The following is a 27,311-nucleotide window of genomic DNA, read 5'->3' on the forward strand; positions in this document are numbered from 1 at the left end:
AGGCAGAAAGCGGCAGAAGAGGCTCTGCCTCCAAATTGCAGACAGGAAAAATGCACCAGACCAGGAATTCAAGCAGACGCCTTGGCATTGTCACTCACTCTTATGTCCCTGGGCCTCAGTTTCCCCATCTCTCCACTGGGGATGAAGACGCTGTTGTGAGGGTCAAATCCATAAGAAGGTGCTTGTCCCCCAAACAATAATCATTAAACTGCATGATTAATATTACTTTCTACCAAACCATTCCTTAGACAGAAAAGCTGAAGCCCAGAGAGGGCAAGTCACTGGACCAAAGACACACAGCATGCATGACCCAGCTCACGTCATCTCATTCGCAACCCCTATTCAGGGAAAGGAAAGAACCTGCTCCACCAACATTAAGAGCCCCCAGCATGGAGGAAGACCTCATTTCTGTCCCTCCCCAACAGCCACCAAGCCCATTGGGCATGGGATTAACTTCTCCTTTTGCAGATGATCTCTGACAGAAAACTGCTCCAGAAACAAGGGAAAATATTTACCCCAAACCTATTTACTTTTCAAATTTCAGTTGCCATAACAACTCAGCACAACTATTTATGTGAGATCTTTGCCTTCCAAGTCCTGCCGAGTGCCTCTCTCTCCAAGAGATCAGCTCAGCCCATTCAATAACAACACATTTTTTCAATCAATTTGGGTCTGGGATTTCTTTTTTCTATAAACACACATAAAATATGTTGTGCAAAACTTTTAAAAGCTAACAGGGAAATGCCGCATTTTATAGACCCATTCTGCTCTAACTGCCCCCAGTGGATACTTTGTGGAGCATGACAGTGACAGCAACGACTGGTTAGGTGGGATTGGACTTTTTTTTTTTTTTTTTTTTAAACCTCCTTGAATTGTTTCCAGTTGTCCTCATCTGCAGAGTGGCCGGAGTTGGAGGGGTCCTGGTTGAGTCCTGAGCACAGGCTCGGGGGCTGCCCCTAATGGGCTGTGTGACATAGGATAAGCCAGCACAGGTCTCTGTCCCCGAGAAGGATCCAAACTTGGATGGGAAGCCTGGGGATGGGATGTCCTGGGATCGTGGCTGCGCATGTTTGGATTTTCAGAGACAATCCGTTTCGAATTTTCTGTTCCAGGCAACTTGTAAGCCCTTGTACAAGCTGTTTCCTTTGCCTGCAATTTCCCCTTTGTCAACCTGTCACGCTGAGGGGCCCGCTCTTGGTTTGACTCTCTGCTGTTCCTGTCTTGAAATTCTTAATGATTTTTAAGCCAGGAGCCCCACGTTTTCATCTTGTACCGGCTCCCAAATTCTGTAGCCTTCCTGGCCAAGGTTTCTTCTAGTGCTTTTATGTGTATCACATCATTTCATCCCCAGATAAACCTTGGAGGCAGGCAGTGTTGTGATCTCTATTTTACAAATGAGGAAACTGAGTCCCAAGAGGTCAAAGTTCATCTCCAACACCAAGGTCACAGTATAAACTGGGCCAGGCACTGTTCCAAGCACTTTTCCCATGTTATCTCATCCAATCCTCATGACAGTCCGATGAGATGGGAACTGTTAGGATTCTCATTTTCCAGAGGCACAGAGAGGTTAGGTAACTGGCTCAAGGTCACACAGCGAGCAAGTAGAGGAGCCAAGCTTTCTGGAAAGACCCACTCGATCGCTTCCCTGGTTGCTGGTGGCAGCCTCCTCACCAGGGTCCCCAGCTTCAGACTCACTCCCTCTAGCCCATTTCAGCAAGACAGAGAACCATCTCCCTCAATCCCTCTAGTTGGGACACTTCCCAGCTGCAAATCCTCCCATGGCTCCCACTGCTCTCAGGAAGTAGTTTAACCTCCTTAGCCAGACCATTAGACCCTCAGTGATATGACCTCTGCCAATCTCCACAGCCTCAGTGCCCTTCTTGTTGCCACCCCACCCCCTGGCACTCAGTGCTCCTGCCCTCCAAGTCTCTTCACGCAGGGGTTGCTTCTGAAAGTACCAGGTTAGGGCCCCCCAGTTCCCTGCACCATGCCCTGGAAAGGCTTGCCCGATTGAACCGAGCTGCCCAGCTGAAGCCCATCGGGGCAGAGCCCAGGCCATGTGGGGCATCAACCACTCCCTCTCCACTCCTGCATCCAGGATGCTAACTCCTCAGTGTCCCTTAAACCCAGCTCTTTATCTCCATCCCTGCCAGCACTCTAACAGGCATAACTGCATTACTGTACATAGCACTATTGCTCACATGGAAACTGGCCCCACCTCCTCTCCAGCTTCTCTGTTTCCAACTATGCCCCCTCCAGTCTATTCTGCAAACTCCAGAGGGATAAACCTTTTCAAAACACAAATCTAACCATCTCACTCTCTGCTTAACACTGCTATGCGGCCCCACCATCCTCCAAATAAAATCTCGAAAGCTAACAAGTCCAACAAGCCTCAATATCTGTCCCCTGATGACCTCACTGGCCAGGTTCCCATACCCCTCTCCATCCCACTTCAGGCCTCTGGCTCCCCATAACTATTCTTCCTGCCTTGGCTGCACCCCCGCCCTCCTGCAACACACACACACATACATGTCCCCTTCCTCCAGGAAGCTTTCCTTAACCACCACTCCTCCCCACCACTCCCCCCCTCAATAGCAAATCCAGGCCCCTCCTGGGTTCTGACAGCCCCATCCTTCCCCTTCAAGTACCACATCATATCATAAGCACTAGTCAGCAGGCCTGCTCCTCATCCTCCACATTAAAGATGAGTTTCCAAGAGTGGGGCCATATTTTGATCCTCATATTTCTATGCTTGGAACATAAAAAGTGCTCAACAAATGGACAGAAGGATGGATGGACGAATGGAAGATGGATAGACAGACAGAAGTTGGATATATGGGTAGGTGGATGAACAGATGGATGAGGGGTGGGTGGTGGATTTGTGGGTAGGTAGATGGGTGGATAAATGGGCAGATGAAATAACGGATGGGTGGGTGGGAGGATGGATGGGTGGATGGATAAAAGGGTGGCTAGGCAGGTGGATGGGTGGGTGAATTGATGGATGGGATGGTAGATACATGGGTAGGTAGGTGGCTAGATGGATGGGTTTATGAATGGATGGACAGGTGGGTGGATAGGGAGATGAAATGTAGAGACAGATGAAAGAAAACCCCAGAAACCAGCTTGCAATAGCTCATGTTTGGGTGGCAAGGCACTCAAAGTTTTGAGCACATAGTAGGCCAGCAATAAGCAGTCAATGAATTAAAAGCCAAATGAATATCACAGAGCCGTGGTCATCAACCCTCCATGAAAAACTGTTTTCCCTCTGATTATTTTCACTCTTTCCCACCTCCATCCTCTTCAATCTCCTGGCTTCCCATGCTTCCCACAGTTGCCACGTGACTCACAGAAGCTGAGCTCCCCACATCCATGCTTGCACATTAATTATTGAGTGATATAATCTAAACTTATCTAATGAATTAATAATAGGCCGTAGGGGTATTTTAATAATGAAATACTTGAAGTTGTGTTTTGATAATTACAGCAGACATTCATAATTGCCCCATGGCTGTGAAAATAAAATCAAAATCAATTAGACATTATGAAATGACACCCCAGGAGCACCCCTTCAAAGCTGCGATGGACAGACCCACCAGGAACAGGAAGACTGATTTATTTCTGAACTGGCAGTGTCTGGGGGTCAAGACCTTTGCAGGATTGCAGAGCTGAGGGAGAATTCCAGGAAGGACAAGGGAAGGAACATGACAGAAATACATCAGATGTTTGCACCAGAAAGTGCCTTAAGGGCCAATTGAACACACCTCTGATTTTGCAGATGAGGAGACTGAGGGTCAGAGAAGACCCATGACTCAGCAAGTCAGCCTCTAAGTAGTGACAGAGAGTGGACTCTTTGCATTCCTAATCCAGTGCTCTCTTGACCCCGGACCCCACATGTGTCCTCCTCCCCTCTGTCAGAGCCTCGGCCATGCCTCCAGTCTCACTATTTAACTCCCAGTATATACAATCACATCATGCAGCATTTATGGACTTAGTCTGGAGTGGTCCAGGCCATTCCGCCTTTGCTTGCACTGTGCCTTCTGCCTGGCAGATGCCTACCAGCTGGAATCACCTCACTTTCCTCCCATCATCAAGGGACCCCAATATATGACAACTACTTGTCTGGCTCCTCTAAAAGGCAGGGAGTCCACTGAAGGCAGACTAAGTTCTGTTCATTTTGTCTCCCTGGGATGGTAACACAGAGACTGACAAACAGTAAGTGCACACTAACAGTTATTCAAGGCCAGATGGGCAGAAGGAGTGGGAGCAGAAAAAGGAAGAAATGGAAAAAAAAAAAAAAAAATCAAGGAAGGTTGCTTTGAGATTTCTTTCCAGAATGTGTTTATCCAAAGCTGCCAAAAGGACATTTTAGTTTAAAAAAAAAATGCTAGTTTGGGGACATCTCATTGAATATTTAAACAACAAAAAATTGAATGCGTTAAAACAAGATAAGTCTTTTCAGGAGGACAAAGAAGGAACTGGTGAGTGGGGTCAAGTACATATTAATGGTGGTAGAATGGTAGATTCTAAACCACCCCCACACAACTCACACACACACACACACACACTCATGCGCACACACACACGCACACACACACAGAGTCCTCACCAAGAAGTCCAGGCTGTTGACCCCAAGGTCCTTCTCTACCAAGTGTCCTCAAGAAGGCACTTGAGAGGATTGTGGGAATATAGCACTGTAGGAAGCTCCAGTCCCTCCACCAAAACAATTATTGAGCTGGCAGGAAATGTCTGAATCAACTATTTTCAAAGTCTGGAGTCTAGTGGAATATTGTGCAGCATCCAGGGAAGAGCTGGACAAAGAGGCTGGTAAATTGCAGTAAATACCAGTGAATTTCACCCTCTGCAGCAGCCACCATCTGGCATCCCCCAATTGCATGGCAGCAGCAGTGGGGACCACAGCCCGGGCTCCTGGTACAGTTTGCTGGTGCCAGGGTGGGCTATAAGTATCTAGTCCTCCGAAATCCAGAGGTGTATGGCCTGACACGATCACAGCATTTGATCAGCTACTTTAGCTCACTGTGGGGTTGGCTCTGACACCATTGTCTCAACTCCCCTCAGGCAAAGCAGCGGAGGAGTCTTAAAGAGACAGTGCCTAATTTTTCCTTCTCTTTTCTCTTTGCATTCCCCATTTGGGAGCAAAAATAGTTACGAAAAGTCATGAACCAATGGCTCCAGCCTTCAACAAAAACAACAATAAACAAACAAACAAAAAATCCTAGAAATCCTAGGAGAGTGGAAGAACCAGATTTCCAGAGTTACAACAACATAGTACTCAGAATGTCCAGCACATAACAAAAAATTACAAAGCACACAAAGAAATAGGAAAGTATGGCCCATTCCTTGGGAGAAAAGAATTTGCAAGAAACCATCTTGCAAAGGAAGTTCAGACATTGGAATTATTAGTCAAAGACTTTATGTTCGATGAGGTAAAAGGAATCCATAAACAAAGAACCAAAGATAATTAGGAAAACATTGGCAGAACACAATAAAGAAATAGAAATTATAAAAAGAAACCAAACAAAAATTTTGGAGCTGGAAAGTACAGTAATTGAAATGAAAACCTCATTAGACAGATTCAATAGCAGATTTGAACAGGCAAGAGAAAGGGCCAGCAAACTTGAAGACAAGATAATTTAAATGATCTAGTGTGAGGAGCAGAAAGAAAAAATAATGAAGAAAAATAAACAGAGCCGGAGGCAGAAGTCGAATACCATCCAGGGTACCAACAAATGCATCACTGGAGTCCCCAAAGGACAACAGAGAGAAAGGGACAGAAAAGGGATTTGAAGAAGTAATGGCCAAAAACTTCCCAAATCTGATGAAAGAGACAAATATACACATCCAGGATGTGCAACAAAATTCCATCAGCAAAGACTCTAAGAGATCTACAACAATACACATTAGAGTGAAATTGTCAAAATCCAAAGACAAAGAGAGGATGTGAGAAGCTCAACAGAGAAGTGATACATCACATGGAAGGGATCCCCAATAAGCTTAACAGCGTGTTTCTTATCAGAAACCATGGAGGCCAGAATAGAGTGGGATGGCATATTTAAAAAAAACACTGTCAACCAAGAATTCTCTATCTTAAGGTATTATCTTCCAAAAATGAAAGAGAAATTCAGATATTTACAGATAAACAAAAGCTGAAAGTGTTCATTACCAGAAGACCTTCTGTTCAAGAAAAGCTAAAATTAAAGGACACTAGACAGTAACTCAAAGCCATAAGAAGAAATAAAGAACATTGGTAAAGGTAACTACACAGGTAAATATAAAATTCTGTATTACTATACATTTGGCTTGTAACTGCTTTTTCCCCCATATGACCTAACAGGAAATGTGTAACATTATAAATCTATGATAATGGGCATATGATGTAAAAAGATGTAATATGAGACAATGGCCATTTACAGGGGCAGAGACAGAGATTAAAAGAAAGGAAAGAAGAAGGAACTCAGAATAGTAATTAGAAAAAAGCAACTAATTTACAAAAAGAGGCAGTCGTGGAGTAATTGAGGAACAAAAAAACATAGAAGATATACAGGAAACTAACAGCTAAATGGCACAGGGGAATCCTCCTCCTAAATTATTACCGTAACTATGATTGGATTAAACTCCCCTATTAAAAGGTAGAGATTGGTAGATTAGATAAAAAAGCATGATCCATCTACTTGCTGTCTGTAAGACACCTGCTTTAGGTACAAAGACACAAACAGGCTGAAAGTAAAACAGTGGGAAAAAATGATCCATGAAAGCAGTAAACAAAAGAGAGCTAGAGTGACTATATTATCATCAGACAAAACAGACTTTAAGTCAAAAGAGATTACAAGAGACAAAGAAGGATATTATATATTGATAAAAGTTTCAATCCAACAAGAAGAAAAAGTGATTGTAAACACATATGCCCCTCACCATAAAGGTCCAAAATACATGAAACAAAAATTGACAGAATTGAAGAGAGAGATAGGTAATTCTACAATAATAGCTGGAGACTTCAATACAACACTTTCTATAATTGGTAGAACATCTAAGCAGAAGATTGATAGGGAAACAGAGGACTTGAACAACACTATTAACCAATTGGACCTGATGCACATGTACAGAACATTTCACCCAACAAGAGCAGAATACACATTCTTCTCAAGTGTATATGGAACATTTCTCAGGATAGATCATCCTAAGAAATTTTAAAATATTGCAATCATATAAAGCATGTTATAAGATCATGATGAATAAAGCCAGAAATCAATAACAGAAGGAAAACTGGAAAATTTACAGTGGAAATTAAACAACACATTATTAAACAACCAATGGGTGAAAGAAGAAATCACAAGGCAAATTAGGAAATAACTTGAGATGAATGAAAATGAAAACACAACATACCCAAAATTTCAGGATGCAGCAAATGTATTGCTCAGAAGGCTAGTTATAGCTCTAAATGACTACCTTAAAAGAGAAGAAAGGTCACAAATCAATAGCCTAACTTCACACCTAAAGAAACTAGAAAAAGAAGAGCAAATTAAACCCAAAGTTAGTAGAAGGAAGGAAACAGTAAAGATTGGAATAGAGATAAATGAAATAGAAGATAGAAAAATGATTGAGAGAATCAACAAACCCAAAAGTTAATTTTTTGAAAACATCAAAAAATCAACAAACCTTCAGCCAGACTGACAAAGAAAAAGAGAGAGAGGACATAATTACCTAAAATCAGGACTGAAAGTGGGGACATTACTCCTGACCATACAGAAATAGAAAGGATTAAAAGGAGACAGTACAAGGAAAGAAAGGTACAGGCCAATATTCCTTCTGAATATAGATGCAAAAATCTTCAACAAAATACTGTCAAGGCGAACCCAACAGTATAGTAAAAGGATTATACATCAAGACAATTGGAATTTATTCCAGGAATGCAAGGATGGTTCAACATAAGAAGGTCAGTCTATGTAACACACCACATTAATATAATGAAGAAAAAAAGCCACACGATCATCTCAATTGATGCAGAAAAGGCATTTGACAAAATCCAACATCTTTTCATGGTTAAAAAAACACTCAGAAAACTAGGAATAGAGAACAGAAGGGAACTTTCTTAAAATGATGAAAAACCCATAGCAAATCTCATACTCAACAGTGGAAGACTGAGAGCTTTCTCCCAAAGATCAGGAACAAGACTAGGATGCCCACTGTCACTGCTGTTTTTCAACACTGTACTAGAAGTTCTAGCCAAGAGCAATCAGGCAAGAGAAAGAAATAAAAGGATTCCAAATGGGAAGGGAAGAAGTCAAGTCATCCCTATTCACAGATGGCATGATCCTACATATAGAAAATGCCAAAGAATCCACAAAGAAGCTACTAGAACTAATAAATGAATTCAGTAAAGTTGCAGGATACAAGATAAACATGCAGAAGTTAGTTGGGTTTCTATACACCAGTAATGGACCATCTGAAAAGAAAATCAAGAAAATAATTCCATTGACAGTAGCATCTAAAAGAATAAAATACCTAGGAATAAATTCAGCCAAAGAGATGAAAGATTTGTACACTAAAAAACTATAAAACATTGCTGAATGAAATTAAAGAAGACCTAAATAGATGGAAAGACCTCCTGTGTTCACGGATTGGAAGACTTAATATGGTTAATAGGTCAGTACTGCCTAATGTGATCTATAATCTCAATGCAATCCCTATCAAAATTCCAGCAGTGTTGTTTGTTCACTCATTTGTTCGTTTGTTTGTTTGTTTGTTTGTGTTGCAGTAATGGAAAAGCTGATCCTAAAATTAATATGGAATTGCAAGGGGTCCCAATAGCCAAAACAATCTTGAAAAAGAAGAACAAAATTGGAGGCCTCATATTTCCTGATTTCAAAACTTACTGCAACATTACAGTAATTAAAACATTATGATATTGGCATAAAGATAGACCTATAGATGAATGGAATTGAATTGAGAGTCCAGAGATAAATCCACACATCTATCAGCAAGGGTGCCAAGTCCTGATGGGGAAAGAATAGTCTCTTCAACAAATGGTGCTATGACAAACTGGAAACCTACATGCAAAAAAATGAATGTGGACCCCTACCTCTCATCATATACATAAATTAACTCAAAATGGATCAATGACCTAAATATAAGAGCTAACATTATAAAACTTTTGCAAGAAAACATAGGGAAATATCTTTAGCCCTTGGCAATTAGCAATAGATTTTTAGGATTTATATCTAACACACAAACCATAAAAGAAAAAATTAATAAAATGGACTTCATCAAAATTAAGAACTTTTGTCCATCAAAGAATTATCAAGAAAGTGAAAAGACAACATACTTATGGGAGAAAATATTTGGAAGCCACGTTTGATAAGGGTTTTAATAACAAAAGAATATTTAAAAACTCCTAGAACTCAACAGCAAAAAGACTAACAATCCAACTGAAAAATGGGCCAAGGATTTGAATAGACATTTCTCCAAAGAAGATATTCAAATGGCCAAAATAAATATACAAAAAGATGCTCAACATAAACAGCCATTAGAGAAATGCAAATTAAAACTACATAGGGATACCATTTCACACCCATTAGGATGCCTATTATTAAAAAACCTGAAAATAACAAGTGTTGGCAAGACTGTGGATAAATAGAAACCCTCGTGCATTGTTGGTGGGGATGTAAAATGGTGCAGCCACTGTGGAAAACAGTTTGATGTTTTTTAAGAAAGTTAAACATAGAATTACCTTATGACCTCACAATTCACTCCTCGATATATACCCCCAAGAATTGAAAGCAAGGATTCATACTGATATTTGTACACCCCTGTTCATCACAGCATTAGTCAAAAAGCCAAAAGGTGGAAGCAACCCAAGTGCCCATAAACTGATAAATGGATAAACAAAATGTGGTATATCCATACAATGGAATATGATCCAGCCATAAAAAGAAGTGAAATGCTGGTACATGCTACAACATGGATGTACCTTGGAGACATCATGTTGAGTGAAATGTCAAGGTATGATTTATCTTATATGAACTACTTAGAGTAAGCAAATTCATTGAGGCAGAAAGCAAAATAGTGGTTAGCAGGGGTGGGAGAAGGGGTGAATAGGGAGTTACTGCTTAATGAGTATATGAGTTTGGGTTTGGGAAATTACAAATACTCTGGAAACAGATAGTGGTGAAAGTTACGCAGTATTGTCAGCGCACTAAATATCAAAAAGTTGTCCACTTAGAATGGTTAAAATGCTTTTAATCTTATGCATATTTTACCACAATTAAAAATAAATTACTTTAATAAAGAAGGCACTTGAACTCGCCATGGGCACTGATCAGAGCTGACAAGCCACAGCTGGGGCTGGAACCAGTAGGATTATATCAGTAACCAGAAGGATTATATCAGTAACCAGTAGGATTATATTAGTAATCATGCCAGCAAAGTGTGTGGTTACTGCACCTACAAAAAAATTGCAGCTTGCTGCACCTTCAAAAAAAGCACCTACAAAAAAATTGTAGGTGCCAGTGGGATCTGGCTTCTTTGCCGAATGAGTTAAAAATCTGGTCTGGGGGAGGTTAGGAGCGGCTTGGTGAAGTTAGAATATCATCACCTCCTCTCCTTCTCCCCCTTCCTCCCCAACTCCACACTCAAGCAGGATATTGATTGAAGCTCTAACTTTTATTCCCAGAGGCGCTGAGCATAGTTATAAACCCAGTCTCTGGAGTCAGACTTATGGGGTTTAAACTCCAGCACTGCCACTTAGAAGCTGTGTGACCTTGGGTGAGCCGCTCAGCCTCTCTGGGCCTCAGGTTGTTTATCTAAAACGCTGGATTAGAGAACATCTAAAATCCTCACTAGGACCACCCCGTCCCCAACTCTCAGCCCCAGGTGCATTGCATGGCATTGGCCCTGCCCACTAGCTCAAGGACTTGGGCGTGTCACCCATAACTAGCCAATCAGCAGAGTCCATTCCTCTGGCTGCAATGATTGGTCAGGATCAAGCCCTTGACTCAAGCCTGCCCAATCAAAACTAAAGAGCCCGACTTCACTGATATTATGTTATTATGATGTTATTTTAACACATGTTGACTCCCTAGGCTGAGTCCCAGGGTTGGGAAAGACAACGTTGGTAACAGAGGTCTAAGGGTCAGTGGGCAGAGGATATCTGTGCCCTTCTCCCTGCACCTTCCCCAGCAGGGCCCTGGGTTAGATCCCTTCTCTCTGGACTCCCCCAAATGCCCACTGTTCCCTCCTGTTCTGAAAAGGAGGAAACGTGGAGTCCAAGCCTGGGCTTTGAGCCTAGCCAACTTGGTTCAAATCCCAACCTCTCAGTTCCTTCACCTTGAAAATGGGGATGGCAAAGGAACCTGGCCCTCAGAACTTTCTAGAAATTCAATGAAGTTGGGTATGCGGAAGGCCTGGTGTCCAGGAGGGGCTCGGGAAGAGATGCAGACATTAAAAACATGCCCGTTCTTGCTTTCTCTTGTAACTGGCTGTTAAATGCCTAGCTCCTCGGCCAGACAGGGCTCCTAAGGCAGGGATAGCTTATCATCACTGCATCCCCAGGTCACTGTGCAATGCAAGGCATGGAGGAGGAGGAATGAATGAATGAGAGAGTGAGTGAATGAATGAATGGACAGAGGGAGGGAAAACAGGACAAAGGGAGGAAGCAAGAGAAAAAAAGCGTGAGTCTCTTTTGGCACAGAGAAGCCCAGCTGCTCCAGAGGCATCAAGCATTCAGAGGAGAGAAGACCAGCTTCAAGCCTTCTGCCCTACAGAGACAAGCTCAGAGAGGGGAGATGGCTTTCCCAGGGTCACACAGCAGGATGTGTGCCGATAGGCCCTAGCAAAGAGTGCCTTCCCTTCCCGAGCCTGTCTAGTTCTGGGGCATCCAGGGGGGCCCCTGCCCAGCCCAGCCCTCTCCCCCCACACACACACCCTCACGGGGGGCCTCTTCCTGTCTGGAAACAGCTCACACCCTCTCCACCTAAGCCAGGTGCTCCCCTCAGGTGTCTCTTCCCCAAATGGGCTGGGCCCCGTTAGAAAATATCCCGGGGCTTCCAGACAGGAAGGGGGGAGGTGAGTCAGGTCCAGATGGGGAGAAGCTGGGGGAGAGCGAGGCTGGGGTGGGAGTGGGGGAGCTCTTTGTGCCTGAGTCAGGGAAACGCACTTCTCTCCTAATAGCATCAAGATTCTCTTGGCCTGGGCTCAAGTATGCAGGACACGAAGGTTAGCTTCCTGTAACTGAACTTGCAGGCCCCAAGCCACAGACCTGGGCTCCAAGCCGCCCTGCCCCCTTGCTCACATCCCGGGGTGACCTTGGGGCACGCAGCCTCCGTCTTCACGTCTCCTCCAACTGCCCCACTTGGGGAGCCTCTGTCTATTTTGGGGTGACTGATCGCCTGTCCTTCCCAACCCATTGTTTATGTCTGAGGTTCAGACGTTAAAGCTCAGAACTCCTCTCCCTGGCGGCATCTTTCCTTCTTCGGGGTGATAAATGCTGAATGCTTCCTCGCCCTAATGGGGGAAAGGGAAGGGGTTACCGGAATGCTGGAGACAAAAACTGTTCATGTTTTAAAGAAGTATTCCCTTAGCGATGAGCTAGTGTGAGCTCCCCCAGAGCACGCCCCGGGACTGGAACCCAGTGCAAGTGCTTTGGGAGGGTAGAGTGTGGCTGCTGGGAAAAGGGTTCGTTATCAAGCTGGAATCCACTGTGGGCAACCAGGGCTCAATCCCGCCAGGTGACCGCTGAGAGACATCACGGGACATGCCCGGGCCTTGTCCCACCAAGGAGCGAGGAAGTGGGGGGGATTTAACCTCCGACCCCACACCTGGTCTACCACTGACTGAGGGGTACTCCCAGGGGATTAATAACTCCCTGGCATTTGATTGGACAGGGACTGGCAGTCGGGAGCCCTGGGGCTGGCAGTGCCAGATGCTGAGAGCTGGGGGGTAATGGGTGGGGCATCGATGGGGTGGGCTGCATTCACACAAGCCATCCTAATAACCCTTGGCCTGTCTGCAGAGTTTCTCCATCGCCCAGTCCACACCTGTAGTCCCCTGGTCTCATCTGCAACACTATACTATCTCTATATGACCAATGAGGAAGGTGAGGCCTGGGCCAAGGAAATGATTCACTGAGAAGGAGCCAATGTGGTCACAAACCGAGGTCTTTGGCCTTTAAATCCAAGAGAACCTGCTTGGGAGTTAGCCCTGGCCCTAGGTTCAAATCCTGCCTCTACCTCCTCCCGGCTTCGTGATGCTAAGCTATGAACTTTACTTCCCTTTAGCCGTGGTTTCCTCATCTGCAAAATATGAGGAGATAGCACACACACACACACACACACCCTTGCAAAGCTAAATCTTGTAAAGATACGAGAAGATAAGGGGTGCAAAAGCACTGTGCATGGGTCAAACACATGCTACGTAATCATTTCCCTCCCAGGGCCCTTCTCAGTTCCTAGTGCAGCCACTGAGCTGACATTGGGCCAGTTCACCATTCAGTTCAGCCATCCATTTTGGAGCCTCTACCACTGTCGCAGAGCTTAGGGCTGGGGGTGCCTGTGAAAAAGATGGGTTGAAACTTGGCAGGTGAAATCACTGCCCTTCCCCCTACATGGGATCTGACACCCAGGGATGTAAATCTCCCTGGCAACTTGGAATATGACTCCCAGGGAGGAATCTAGGCCCGGCATCGTGGGACGGAGAACATCTTCTTGACCAAAAGGGGGAAATGAAAGGAAATGAAATAAGCTTCAGTGGCAGAGAGATTCCAAAACGAGCCGAGAGATCACTCTGGTGGGCACTCTTATACACAATGTAGACAACCCTTTTTAGGTTCTGGTGAATTGGAATAGCTAGCAGTAAATACCTGAAATTATTAAACTGCAGCCGAGAACCCATGAATCCTGAAGACAATTGCATAAAAATGTAGCTTATGAGGGGTGACAATGTGATTGGGAAAACCATATGGACCACACTCCCATTTGTCCAGTGTACGGATGGATGAGTAGAAAAATGGGGGAAAAATTTAAAAAGATGGGAGATTCCACCCTGGTGGGACAACAGATATTTCCTAACCTGTGGAGGGCTGCACGCCCTGACGTAGGTCAGGGAAGGCCCAGTGAGGGGAGGGGGGGGTGGGATCAGGAGAGTGGAGGGTGGGGAGGGGGGCAGCAGAGGGAGGGCAGGTTGCAGGTGGCCACGGTGGGGAGGTCAAGGAGTGGGTTGGGATGGGCGTAGTTGTGGAAGGGCTATAAGCCAGGGGTGGTGGGATCCAATTTTTGAACCCCCTTCAGCTGCCAGGTGGATGCTGGATCAGAGCTGCCACCTCTATAGAGGCTGCCTCTTATAGAGGTGAGCCATGGTGGTGGCTTGGCCTGGGACAATGGCAGTGGCAGAAATGGGCAGGGAAGGGGATGCAGTATCAGGGACTCAGGGAGCCCTCGGGAGGCAACTAAGTGAGTCAAATCCAGGACCTTACCAAGACAGCCAAAGCTCCCCGGGGGCTGCGTGCCCCTCGGGGTTGTGACTGAGGACCACTGATCTTCCAATCCCCGTTGGCTCCGACATCACTCGTGGGTGAATGGGCTCCACTCATTTATTCCATCAGCAGATACTGAGAAGTCACATCCCACCCCCACCCCACCAGGCCATGGGAAGCTCAGAAGCCAGCGGAATAAACAGACCCAGGCAATGAATCCATGCCTGGTAAAAATATAGGTCCATGAGTGATGGGATGGACCTTTTTTGGAGAGGCACCCTCTCAGCCCCCAGACCATCTGTCAAGGGTTGAATTGGAAGCCAGGAGCAGCCCCAGGGCTGCACCCCTTGATCCATTGTCTGCTCCTGCCTCCTCTTGCCCTCTCTTGCCTTGTGAGCGGGGATGGCTTTTGGACTCATAAGCCAGCTTGAGGGTTTCTCAGGCAGATCAGCAGGGGATGGAGTGAGTGTGAAGCAACCCTCAAGTCAGAGAGCAGCTCCTGCAAAGAAAAACTCCACACCCCAGGGCTTGCTGCAAAAGAAGTGTCAACATTAACAAGAGCATCCAAAATAGCTGTAGCTGCTTTTCTTTCTTGTGCTAATTTGTGCCTGTGTGTTTGTTTTCTTATCTTTTGCAGCTTTATTGAGGGATTCCAGATGAAGGAAGGGTTCCTCCACTTGTGGGAATTTCCCAAGGGGTGGGTGGGTTTTCCTGGGAGGGGGTCACCCTAGGAGAGGGCACTTCTCAGGAGGCCGTGGCAAACCGGAGTCCCCGGCTCTAATACGACAAAGCATCTGCAAACACCCAGGAGGCTAGGAGAGTGAGAGCCGGTATGGACAGCCAAGTATGTGGCGCATCAGAGAGGTGTTGGGGGAGCAGGAGGAAAAGAGCAACCTCGTGCTGCAAGGGGGTAAACCAAGGCCCAAGGAGGTAAGGGGGCAGCCAAGAATTCAGGCTCTAGTCAGGTTCCTTGCCTGTCAGCTTTGCCCTCCAGTTCCTAGCCTTGGGGTGCAACGTTGGGTAACAGAAAATGGATGTGGCTGAAATAAAGGCAACAAAATTCTCTCGTGTGGGAGAAAAATATAACAGCAGATGAGACGGAATCATATGGAATGAGCACCTATTATGGGTCAGGAACGTTGGCATCCATCACCTCCTCCAAACTTTGCAACCCTTCTGGGCAGCCATGTTTTTTCCCTTTCTGCAAGTGGGGAGCTGAGTGGAGAAGTGCTTCAGGGAGTGGCCCAAAGTCCAAGGGGGCTTAGCTGCCCTCACGGAAACCGCCGACTCACGGAAACCGTCGACTTCTTGCCGGAACTACTCAACCTCCCGGACAACCTCCATCAACTGGGCTCCAACAATGAGGCAGGTGCAGGCCCCCAGCCGTGCCTTGTTGAACCATCTCCTCTCTCTTCCTGACTGCTTCCCTCAGTTTCCCCTGTGCTCTGTTCTCGGCTCTGCCTGGAGCCTGTCCCCAGATACAGACGACGCTGTTCACTGAGCCAGGAGCTCACTCACAGCCTACAGAGTAGGTGGGCATGACTGTCACCCTGTCACTCCAGGACCCACTCCTTGGGACTGTCCCACTTGGAGATGACTTTTGGGGGACTGAGGAGGTGCAACATGGGCCCCTCAGCAGCTCTAGCACCAAGGGGACCCTCCCCCACGCCAGACAGGTGATCCTGGAAGTAGTATCTACCCTCCTGGGCTCAGAGGGCCGGCAGGGAAAGCCCTCAGGGGCTGTAACTGGAGAGGCTCCCTCTTGGCACTTGGCTGGGGCTAGAGGGAAAATCACAAAGAGTCCTTTGTCCCACCCTTTTGTTTGGCTCGCAGCCGGCCTGGCTGTGCAAGGCGACCAACAAGGGGGACGTGGGGTCTGCAGAGCAGCTGGGCTGTCTCAGGTTCTCCGGGGGGCCCTGGGATGGACCAGAGGACGCACGGGGTGGGGGGGTGGGGGGGGTTGGTTGGGAAATATTGGGAGGCCCAGCAGGTATCAGTATATGGGACACCACCCCCTCCTTTTTTTAAACTAGTCTCTTGGTTTCGATTGTAAAGTCACCAGGCACATGCTAAAAAAGAAAATCAAACAGTGTCATGGTTGTGCAGTCATCTTGCTGCCATCCCTGAGCCCAGCAGCTGAGTCCACCTCTCCCGAGCATCTTTCCAGAACGTTTTCTATGCCCATATATGAAAATGTATGTGTGTGCACCATGGGTTCCTTTTTACATACAAATGGAAACTTTCTACATCCACTCCTTTTTTCCCTGCACGATGCATGGGGCACCACTCCATATCCGTACAAGGAAAACATCCTACTTCTTTCTGATGGCTGTGTAGTATTCCATCAACAAACGCTGCATCCTTTATTGAGCTGGTCAGTATTGAAGTTGTTTCCAGTTTTCTGCTTCTGCAAGTAATGCTGACATAAATGTCTGGCCCACATGTCTTCCTACACGTGTATGAGAATGTGTGGTGGGTAAATTCTCACCATTGGTGTCACTGTGCCGTGTGCTGTGTGCTTTTGTTTATGGACGTGACAATTGTAGGCAAATGGTTTCCCGCAGAGGGTGCCTTTACACTCTCCCGGCTGGGAGGATCTGTTGGGCCATCCTGTCCCAGCACAGGATATTGTCAGTGCGTGAGTTTTTCCTTCCTTTATACTGAAGTGAAATAGACATATAAAAAAGTGCACAGGTCGTGAGCCTCCAGCCCCAAGGATTTTCACAAAATCATCGTCCCGGTGGAGCCAGCTTCCGAATCAAGATACAAAACTTTCCAGCCCCTGAAACCTGCTCATCACTTCCCTCTCAAGGTAGTTTCCAGACTTTGGTGGCCTTTTTCATTCACTGAAATCTCCCTTTTCAACCTGCCTCATCTGCATTGTCCATGTTTCGGTGCCAACCAATGCACATGCCAGGAAACTTAAAAACGAAAATGCCTTTTTTTTTTTAAATCTTTTAAATAAAAAGTAAAACAGCAAAGAACAAGCATCAGCAAGCTACGCCATGTGGACCAAGTCTAATTCTCCGCCAACACGTTCAGAATTATATAACCCTCATTAGCCATTTTTAAATGGGAAAAAAAAATCAAAAGACTATTTTATGACTTGTGAACTTTTCATGGAATGCAAATATCAGTACCTATAAATAAAGTTTTATTGGGACACAGGCATGCCCATTCGCTTATGTATTATGTCAGGATGCTTTTGTGCTTTAGCAAGAGTTGAGTCGTTGCAACAGGGACTGTATGGCCCTCTAAGCTGAAAATATTTACCACCTGGACTTTTACAGAAAATGACCTATTGGCACCATCACTCAAAGAGAACGGAAGGGACCTCAGTGTTCTCCTGTTCAGGGGCTGGACCTCCAAGGGGACCCCAATCATCAGCCTCTGGGGCCCGGGGCAGAGTCATGGCAGGAGCCCGGGGTGGGGGGGCGGGTACTGCAGGCTGGACACGGGCAAGGCTGCAAGGATGGAAAAGGGGAAACGGACGCGAACAGGACTCGGGGTCACACCAGCAGCCACCAGAGTGATGGGTGTGCAAGGGGATGGAAGAGGGGAGTTGAAAGTGCAGGAACCAGGGTTTAAGCACTAATTGCTCTAGAAGCTTCCATCACCCAGAATTGTGCAAAAGCCCAGGGTGCATTTAAGGCAAGCAGTGAGGGGAGAAGAAACTACTATATTGAGGATGGCAGCTGGGGACATGTGAGATGAGAGAAGACCTTGCATGACCGGCTGGTGAGTGGCAGCTTGCATTGGGGAAAAGCACCCAGGAGATTTGAGGGCACCCTTGTCCTATTGTCCATCCAAATGAGCAGTGAGCTGACCCTGTGGGATTAATGTTGCATGGCAGCAATGGGGAAAGTTCCTGAGATTTCAGTCACATTTTCTGGCTTCGGGTTGGAGAAGTCCCTCATAGCCTCCAGATTTCGTCCTGGTTGCACCGCTCTGGAAACCCGGTGCGTCTCTTCACCTGTCTGAGCCTCAGTTTCCCCTCTGAGAAATGGGGCCATACCCCCACCTTGCAGAACAGCTAGGACGACGAAAGAAAGGAGATGCCATGCAGAAGTTGCCAGCCTGTGGGAGCCAGCTTTATTTGGAAAATTCTCCTGCAAAGCGCAGATCTGCAGGAAAGCAGAGAGGTGTTCCACGGTTCGGGAGAGACTCCAGCTACAACTCTGAGTGATGCCGCCTCAAACACTTATTGTCATAAAGGAAGTTATTCAAACACAATCAATTAGGCACCCATATTAGCATATTTTTCATTGTAATACAGACGCAGAGACGAGATTCTGGAGACTGTTTATTGTGGTTCCAAGCTAATATTTGTTAAAGTGATTAATATGTTTTTCAAATATCTGTGACAGGTGTGGCAGGCGTTATTTATCGCCACCCGCCACCGCCTTTAAGGGTGAGGGGTGGGAGTCGCTCAGAGGGGGCTGCCGGGTGGGAGCCTCGGGGCCTCTTGGGATAGGGTCCCCCTCCAGGGCCCACTCCTGCCCCCTGACTTGTGACTTCCCTTTCCCAAACCCATTTGTGTCTTCCCTCTCGCCCCATCTCCTCCACCTTCTATTTCACTCCCCACTGCTCATTCCTTTCCTCATTCTAAGGCACCTCTCACCTAAAAACACAAAAAGATCTCCCTTCACCCCTTCTCTACCGGGTGGCTGACATCTTCCTCCTTCCCTCACAAGCCGAACTCTTCAAAAGAACCCTCTACCCTCATTACCTCCTTTTCTCAAACCTCCAATCCCTGCTTTATTAAATCATTACAAAATATTAAAAACCTACTTTAATGGTGCATACATGGCCTTACACATTATCAGCTCCCACAGAACGGCGCAACATAAAGAGTGAACCCTAATGTCAACTGTGGTCTACGGTTCATTTAAAAATATATACATGGAATGTTCTAGAGCAATGCTGACCAAGAGAACGTCATGCGGTGATGGAAATGTTCTCCGTCTGTACTGTCCAGCACAGGCAGTAGCTGTGTGTGGCTCCTGAGAGCTTGGAATGTGGCTACTGTGACCAAGAAACCAAAATTTTCATTTTGTTTACTTTTAATTAATTGACATTTAAATTTAATAGCCGCATATGGCCGATGGTGACCGTATCGAACAGCTCAGCTCTAGAGAATCATTTAATGGACTTCTGTGTCCCCGCCACCAGCTTTATCAGATGTCTGCATTTTGTTATATCTTCTCCAGAGTTTTGTTGAAGTATTAAAATGTCACAGATCTGTTCTCCCTTTTCCTCTCTGCTGAGTGAATCACGGTCTTAAAGTTGCTATTTATCTTTCTCATTCATGTTTTCACGTCTTTAGTATACACGTCTGGGTACATAAGCAATATACAGTATTATTTTTCACATTTGAATATTTTACGTACATAGTAACTCACTCTATGCATCATTCCGCAACTTGCTTTTTTTGCTCAGTTGTTTTTCCCCATTGACATATCTCTGGTTCATATTCACCCTTATATTGTATCCCATGGTATGAGCATACCTCAATTTATTTCTTGTCTCCCTATTGAGGAACATTTAGAGTGTTTGTTTCTTTTGACACTGCAATGAACATCTTTGAACATGTCCCCAGAGTCAACAACCCAACCTTTCTAGAAGACGCTCACCAAGAAGTGTAATAGTTGGGTCAGGTTGCAAGTTTTAATTTACTAGATGCTCCCAGATGGTTCTCCAACATGGTTGTGTCAACTGACACTGCCAGAAAATAGTGGCAGAGAGGCCCTGGTTCCCCACACAGTTCTTGGTATTGCCAAGCTTTTTAATTTTTGTCAAGCAGATGGGTGGTTATCTTGTGGTTGCTTTATTTGTATTTCCTGATCATTAGTTAAACATCTTTCATGTCTATCGACCATTTGGCCATTCTCTTGAGAAGTGTCTGGTCATGTGCATCAATTATTTTTTGACTGGGTAGTTGGTGTCATTCTTATTGATTGGTAAAAGCTCTTTACATATGGTGGATCTAATTCTTTCTCAATTATATGTCTTCAGGTATCTTTCCCAAGGCTTTTTTCTTTTCTTTTGACTTACTTAGATGGCTTTAGTTGAAAAGAAGTTTTTAATTTTAAGATAGTCAAATGTATCAGTCTTTTTCTTTAGGGTTTATGTTTTTGTGCTATGATTAATTAATCTCGCTGACCCTGGGGCTATAAACACATCACTCATCATCTATTTCCTTCTAGAATTTTTAAAGTCTTGCTTTTATATTCAGATCTTTAATGCAGTGTGGATTTACTTGCTTGTGTGTATGTGTGCTGTATGAGTTTAGTGTCTAATGTAATATTGTGTATCTTAGTTTGCCATGCCATGCAAAAATCACCATAAACTTGTTTAAAACAACACACACCAATTATCTCACAATTTCTGTGAGTCATAAGTCTGGACATAGCTTAACTGGACTCTGTGCTTAGGGTGTCACAAGGCTACAATGAAGATTTCAACCAGGGCTGCATTCTCTTCAGAGACTTGACTGGGGAAGGATGTGCTCTCAGGTTCCCTCAGGTTGATGACAGAATTCATTCCATAGCAGTTGTAGATTTCAGAGGAGCTTGCTTCAAAGCCAGCAGCAAAGGAAAGAGAGAGGTGAGAGAGAGAGGGAGAGGGAGGGGGAAGGGGGAGAGGGAGAGGGGGAGAGAAAGAGAGGGGTGGAAGAGGGAGAGGGATGGGGGGGAGAGAGAGAGAGAGAGAGAGAGAGAGAGAGAGAGAGACTGCTAGCAAGATGGAGTCATATAATGTAATCTAATCAAGAGAGTAATGTGCCATTACTTTCACCATATTCTGTTGGTGAGAAGACACTCATGGGTCCTGCCCACAATCCAGGGGAGGGAATCACACAAATGTGTGAACATAGGAGGGGGGATCATGAGGACTAGCCTATGAGTCTACCCACCAATCACTCGTATCAATCACCGTGCTTCTAGCATAGTTTTTAGACAGCGCACCCCTTCTCCACTGAAGGTGAACACCTCCCCCATCGTGTATGAAGTTTCCATGGGCATGGACATCTGTTTCTGGGCTCTTCTATTGTTGTTATTCCAGGTGTCTTCCTGTCCCTGCCATCCTTCTGAATAGCTCCAGCTCAGGGTCCCCAATGCCTGCCATGTTGCTGATTTCCACCGGGTCTTTCCACACATCACCCCACTAGAGGTAAGGGGCTTGGTGGACATCGCTTTCCCCCTTGAATTCATTCTCCCCTCGGGGTTTGAGGCCTCTCATGTGAGTCTGCTCTGCCAGGTTCCCTTCTACCTGGTTTGGGAGTCCTCAGCCCCCCTCGTTCTCTGCTCACTGCCCAGAGGGTGGGACTGGGCTCATCCACCCTTCAGGCTAAATCCCATTTTCCACCCAAGGATGCTCAACAGCCATCTAGGCTGGAGCCTCCCAGACTCCACATGTGTGGTGCTGGTGACCCATAAAACTCCACTCAGATGACACTTGGTCATCTCAGACTCAACTTGTCCCGCCCAGAATGCTGATTCCTCCACCCCCTAAAAGGCCCCCATTCCCATCTTGCTCAGACTAGTAGATGGTTCCACCATCCCCTTATTGCTCAAGCCATAAACTGGGGGGACAGCCCCCCACCCCACTGCACTATCCCCTCATCTTATTGAAACCCACCGTGAACCTGATCGCGGTCCTCCTCCTTCCCAGCTGCTACCTGCCTGGGTCCCTGTCACCTCACTCGGACACCTGGCTCACCTCCCGGCTAGTGCCCAGTCCCACCCCCGTCTTTGATTCTCCGTACGGTAGTCAGAGTGATATTTTTTTAATTCAATTTTATTGAGATATATCATGCATTCATCTGTGGTGTACAATCAGCTGTTCACAGTACCATCATATAGTTGTGCGTTCATCAACCCAATCTATTTTTTGAACATTTTCCTTGTACCAGAAAAAGTGAAAATAAGAATAAAAAAAAAAAGGTAAAAAAGAACACCCAAATCACCCCCCCATTTTTCATTTAGTTTTTGTCCCCATTTTTCTACTCATCCTCCATACACAGCATAAAGGGAGTGTGATCCACAAGGCTTTCACAATCACACTGTCACCCCTTGTAAGCAACATTGTTATACAACCGTCTTCAAGAGTCAAGGCTACTGTGTTGCAGTTTGATAGTTTCAGGCATTTACTTCTAGTCATTCCAAGGCATTAAAACCTAAAATGGGTTATCTATATAGTGTATAAGAATGCCCACAGAGCGGTATTTTTAAAATCATAAATCATTTCATATCATCCCCCACACCCTCCACTTAAAACTCTTTCCGCAGCCTCCCACTGCTCTTGGAATAAAATCCAGATTCCTCGATGTGCCCTCCAGAGTGGGCCACCACCTCCTCCCCAACCCCATCCGTCACCAGCCCCCCTCCCTTTGCCCCCCTTTGCCTCCCCCTCCCCCCACCAGACAGTGGATTTGATCTGATTATTTCTCTAACTGGGAGACGCTGGGGGTGGTCCAAGTGGTCTGGGGGGGAAGGTGCCAAATTCCCCCTTTGAGTGGCAGGGCCTGGGCAGGGCCGGGAGCCCCAAGGAGGTCAGGTTAAATAGCACTGTTTACCTTAGCCCTCTCCAAAGTGTGTTTTGGTGGCGGGAGAGCGTTATGAATAAGCTCTTAATTCCAGCGAGGGCGTGGGGCAGCTCTCCGACAGCGCGTTTATTGACATATGCGTCTGTTCCGTTACCCAATGCCCCGCATCTGAGGGGCCTCTCTGTGCACGGGGACGGCGGCCTCAGCTCACCTGGACATGGCCGGATCTACCTGCCGGCTCTCTCCAAACGCTCCACAGCATCAGCTTTTCCACCGGCACTGGTGGGGGGTGGGGGTGCCACACACCTGGGAAAACTGTCACGAGCAGGGAGGGACCCCCAGACACCATGCCCAAGAGGGCCCAGGAGCCAGCTGCTGCCTGAGAAGTGGGGTGGGGGGTCAGCAGGGCTGTTTGGAAATCTGTCACCTGGTTAGGCTGTTTGTTTATGTTTTCACTGCGCTGACAGAAACCTTGGGGCCCGAGTAGCTTGTGGGCTCACTGGCTGTGAGGTCTGAAGCAGATAGGTTTCCCTTGCTGGGGCCTCAGTTTCCCCATCTGCGCTACCGCTACTCTATTCTACAAACCGATACAAAAGCACGGCCGAGGGCATCCTGTGACTTCCCATAGGAATCGGAGCATTTTTGACGGGGAGTACTAGAGGAAACTTTCTAACATGGAAATCAAAAGTTCAGAGATGATTATTCAGCCATAAAAGGGAGTTGCGTTCTGATGCCTGCTACAACAGAGATGGACTTTGAAGACATCATGCTGAGTGAAATCAGCTAGACACAAAAGACAAGTGTGTGATTCACTTATATGAGATTTTTGGAATAAGCAAATTCATACAGACAGGAGTAGATGAGAGGCAACTGGGGACCAAGAACGGGGACAGGGTGGGAATGGGGACTGTGGCTTAATGGGCACAGCATTTCCATTTAGGGTGAGGAGAGAGTTTGGGCGATGGATGGTGCTAGCACAGCCCGGTGAAAGTACTTAATGCCATTGACTTGTACACTTAAAAATGGTTAAAACAGGGATTTGTATGTTGCATATACATTACTCCAATAATTTTTTTCTTAAAAGTCCAGACAAGGCAATGGATACACCATCCTCAAGATGCTGAAACTGTAGAGGATGAAGACAATATTTCAGCAGTTGTCTGAGCCATCAGTGGAGCAGGGAAATGGGTGCAGTTATAAGGGGGTAGGCAGAGTTCCTCTAGGGTGAGGAAGTAGTTCTGTATCTTGACGGTGACATGACTCTGCATGTATGAATCACACAGAACTACACACACACATGCACACACATGCACACACACAATGAGCTCACGTTAAAACTGGTGAAAAGGCAATGCGGTGTGTAGACAAGATAACTGTATTGGAACAAGGTTGGTTTCCCAGTTTCAAGGTTAGACCACAGCTACATCAGGGGTTGCCATTGGGGAAAGCTGGCCAAAGGGGCCATGGAGTTTTTGTACTATTTTTGCAACTTCCTGTGCATCTATAGTTACTTCAAAATAAAAACAAAAATTCCAACCATGTTCAGAAAGGTTAATTCACATGTCTGAGGTCACACAGCAAAATGAGAACTAAGCTAGATTTAGTATCTGGGTGTCCTGAGAGCCAGGTTCTTTCCACTCTATCATAGAAAGACAGTGAATGGGACAGGCATTCAGCAAAATGACAACAGAGTAATAGAACAGCAGTAGGGACAGAAGTCACGATAGCAATAAGAGTGGCAATAATGATAGCGGCAGCAGTGAGTGTAGCAGTAGGGGCTTCTATTGAGTGAGGACTTAGCTCCAGGACAGACATCTTGCAGACAGCTTACGGATATTACTCCTGCATCTAACTACAACCCTCCAAGGCCACATCCACTGTACATATAAGAAAACTGAGGCACAACCCCCAATGTCACACAGACAGAGAATGGTAAAGTCTGGACTTAAGCTTTTGGGCAGCATCACAGGCTCCTTCCCTCAGGCCTTTGCTCTCAGCCACTGTCCCCATTTGAAACCCTCTAGTAAAACCATGTCGGCCAAGCTGAGACTCCAACCAGTGCCCGGCGTCAGGCTCTGGGACATGTCTACTCTCTGAGAGGGGTCCTGGTTGATGAGAAGGTGGGAGGACTGGAGATCCTGCTTTGGGGTCCAGGACAGGGAGGCAGGGGTAGCTTTGGCACTTCAGGGACCCTCCCGTTTCCCATCCATTCCATCCTGATGGAGGTTAAGGGCAGGGAGGAGACATGCAAATAAATAAACGAGCCAACAACCACACAGTGCCCCGTCCAGGAGGCTGTAAATGCAGCAGGGCCACAGGGGGACAGCCCTGGCCGGGGTGCCCAGAGCCCCGGGTCCTACTCTGTGGCCTGCCACTACTGGGCTGGGTGCCTGGCTGAATGCACCCCTCCCTGGGCCTCAGTTTGGACTCAGATAACTCTTGCTCCGATTCTGCTCTTCATCTGTGTGGGGATGTTTGTAGCTCTTCAGAGGCCTCTTTTATACAGGTGCAGCCTGGATGACCCACTCCTGCTGGGTGGAGACCCGAATTAGTGTCCTCAGGATGCCGTAACCAGTTACCACGAACTGGGTGGCTTAAAACAACAGAAAATTATTCTTTCCAGGTCTGGAGGCCAGAAAGCTCAGATCAAGCTGGGCCACGGTTCCTCCAAAGGCTCTGGGGGATAATCCTTCCTTGCTTCTTCCAGCTTCTGGTGGCCCCAGCATCCTTGGCTTGTGGCTGCATCACTGCGTTCTCTGTCTCCATCTTCCCAGGGCTTTCTCCTCTTCTTCCTGAGTCTGCCCTCTGTCTGTGTCTTTAATGTCATTGGATTTAGATCCTACCCATGTGTGCCCATTTGAATATATTGTGTCCCCCAAATGCCATTATCTTTGATGTAATATTGCATGGGCAGCCATTATCACTGTTGAATTAGGTTGTAATTCTTTAATTCTTTGAGTGTTTCTTTGGAATGTGCCCCACCCAGCTGTGGATGATGACTCTGATTGGATAATTTCCATGGAGGTGTTGCTCCGCCCATTCAGGGTGGGTCTAAGTTGATCACTGGAGCCACATAAATGAGCTGACATAACAGAAGGAACTCAGTGCAGCTGAGAGTGAACGTTTGAAGAGGAGCTACAGCCAAGAGGGACACTCTGAAGAAAGCACAGGAGCTGCAGATGAGAGACAGTTTGAAGATAGCCGTTGAAAGCAGACCCTTGCTCTAGAGAAGCTAAGAGAGGAAAAATGCCCCAAGAGCAACTGAGAGTGACATTTTTGAGGAACTGCAGCCTGGAGTGGAACGTCCTGGGAGAAAGCCATTTTGAAACCAGAACTTTGGAGCAGACGCCAGCCATCCCAGCTAACAGAGGTTTTCCGGACACCATTGGCCATCCTCCAGTGAAGGTACACGATTGCTGATTCTGTTCATACGCAAAGGGGTGGGGGGTGGGCAGGGGCCACTGGAGGGTTTAGGCAGGTCTGGGATCTGTCTATAAAAGATCTTCTGTCCCAAAAATGGGTGCAAGCTGGGAGACCAGGGAGGAGGCTGTTGTGATAATCCAGGTGAGAAATGGAGGTGTCTGAGGCCTGTCGGGGTGCAGTGAGGCCCAGGAAAAGTGGGCAGAGTCCCACATTCTAACCAGACTACCCCCCCACCAGCATGTCCTGCCAATGTCCCTTATGTGTAACAAACCACCCAAAACATGGTAGCTTAAAACAGTAATTGCTTTTCTTGCTCCTGATTCTGTGGGTCAGAAACTTGGGCAGGCTCAGCAGGGATGGAGTGTTCTCTGCATTCAGCTGGGGGTGGTGGTGGAAGATTCCAGAATGCCCTACCCGTAAGTCCGAGGCCTTGGGGCTGGCTGGTGGCTGGGGCACATCAGTCCCCTCCAGGGCCTCCCTCTCCAGCAGGATCACCTGGCCTTCCTTACCTGGAGGAGCAGGTGGTCGGTCAGGGTTCTGCCGGGTGGCAGACAACAGCCACCATACTGAACAGGGCTGGAAGAGGAAGGGGCAAGCTTGGAGCTCTCAGGGATGCTGAGAATTAGGGATGATGAGCCACATTCTTCAGATGAGAGTCTGAGGCTCAGAGAGGTGAAGCGTTTTGCCCATAATCACCCAGCAATTTAGTCTCAAAGCAGGGATTCAAACCCTGGTGGGGAAGCAGGAAGCATTTTATCTTCTCCCTCTTGCTCACCATGGACAACAGAATTCTGTCTTTTTATTATAGATGAACAATGATGGTATTTGTCAAAGGTTCACAGAGCACAAGGCATTGCCAAG

Source organism: Choloepus didactylus, chromosome 23 (assembly GCF_015220235.1).
Source record: "Choloepus didactylus isolate mChoDid1 chromosome 23, mChoDid1.pri, whole genome shotgun sequence".
In the NCBI taxonomy this organism is placed as follows: domain Eukaryota; kingdom Metazoa; phylum Chordata; class Mammalia; order Pilosa; family Megalonychidae; genus Choloepus; species Choloepus didactylus.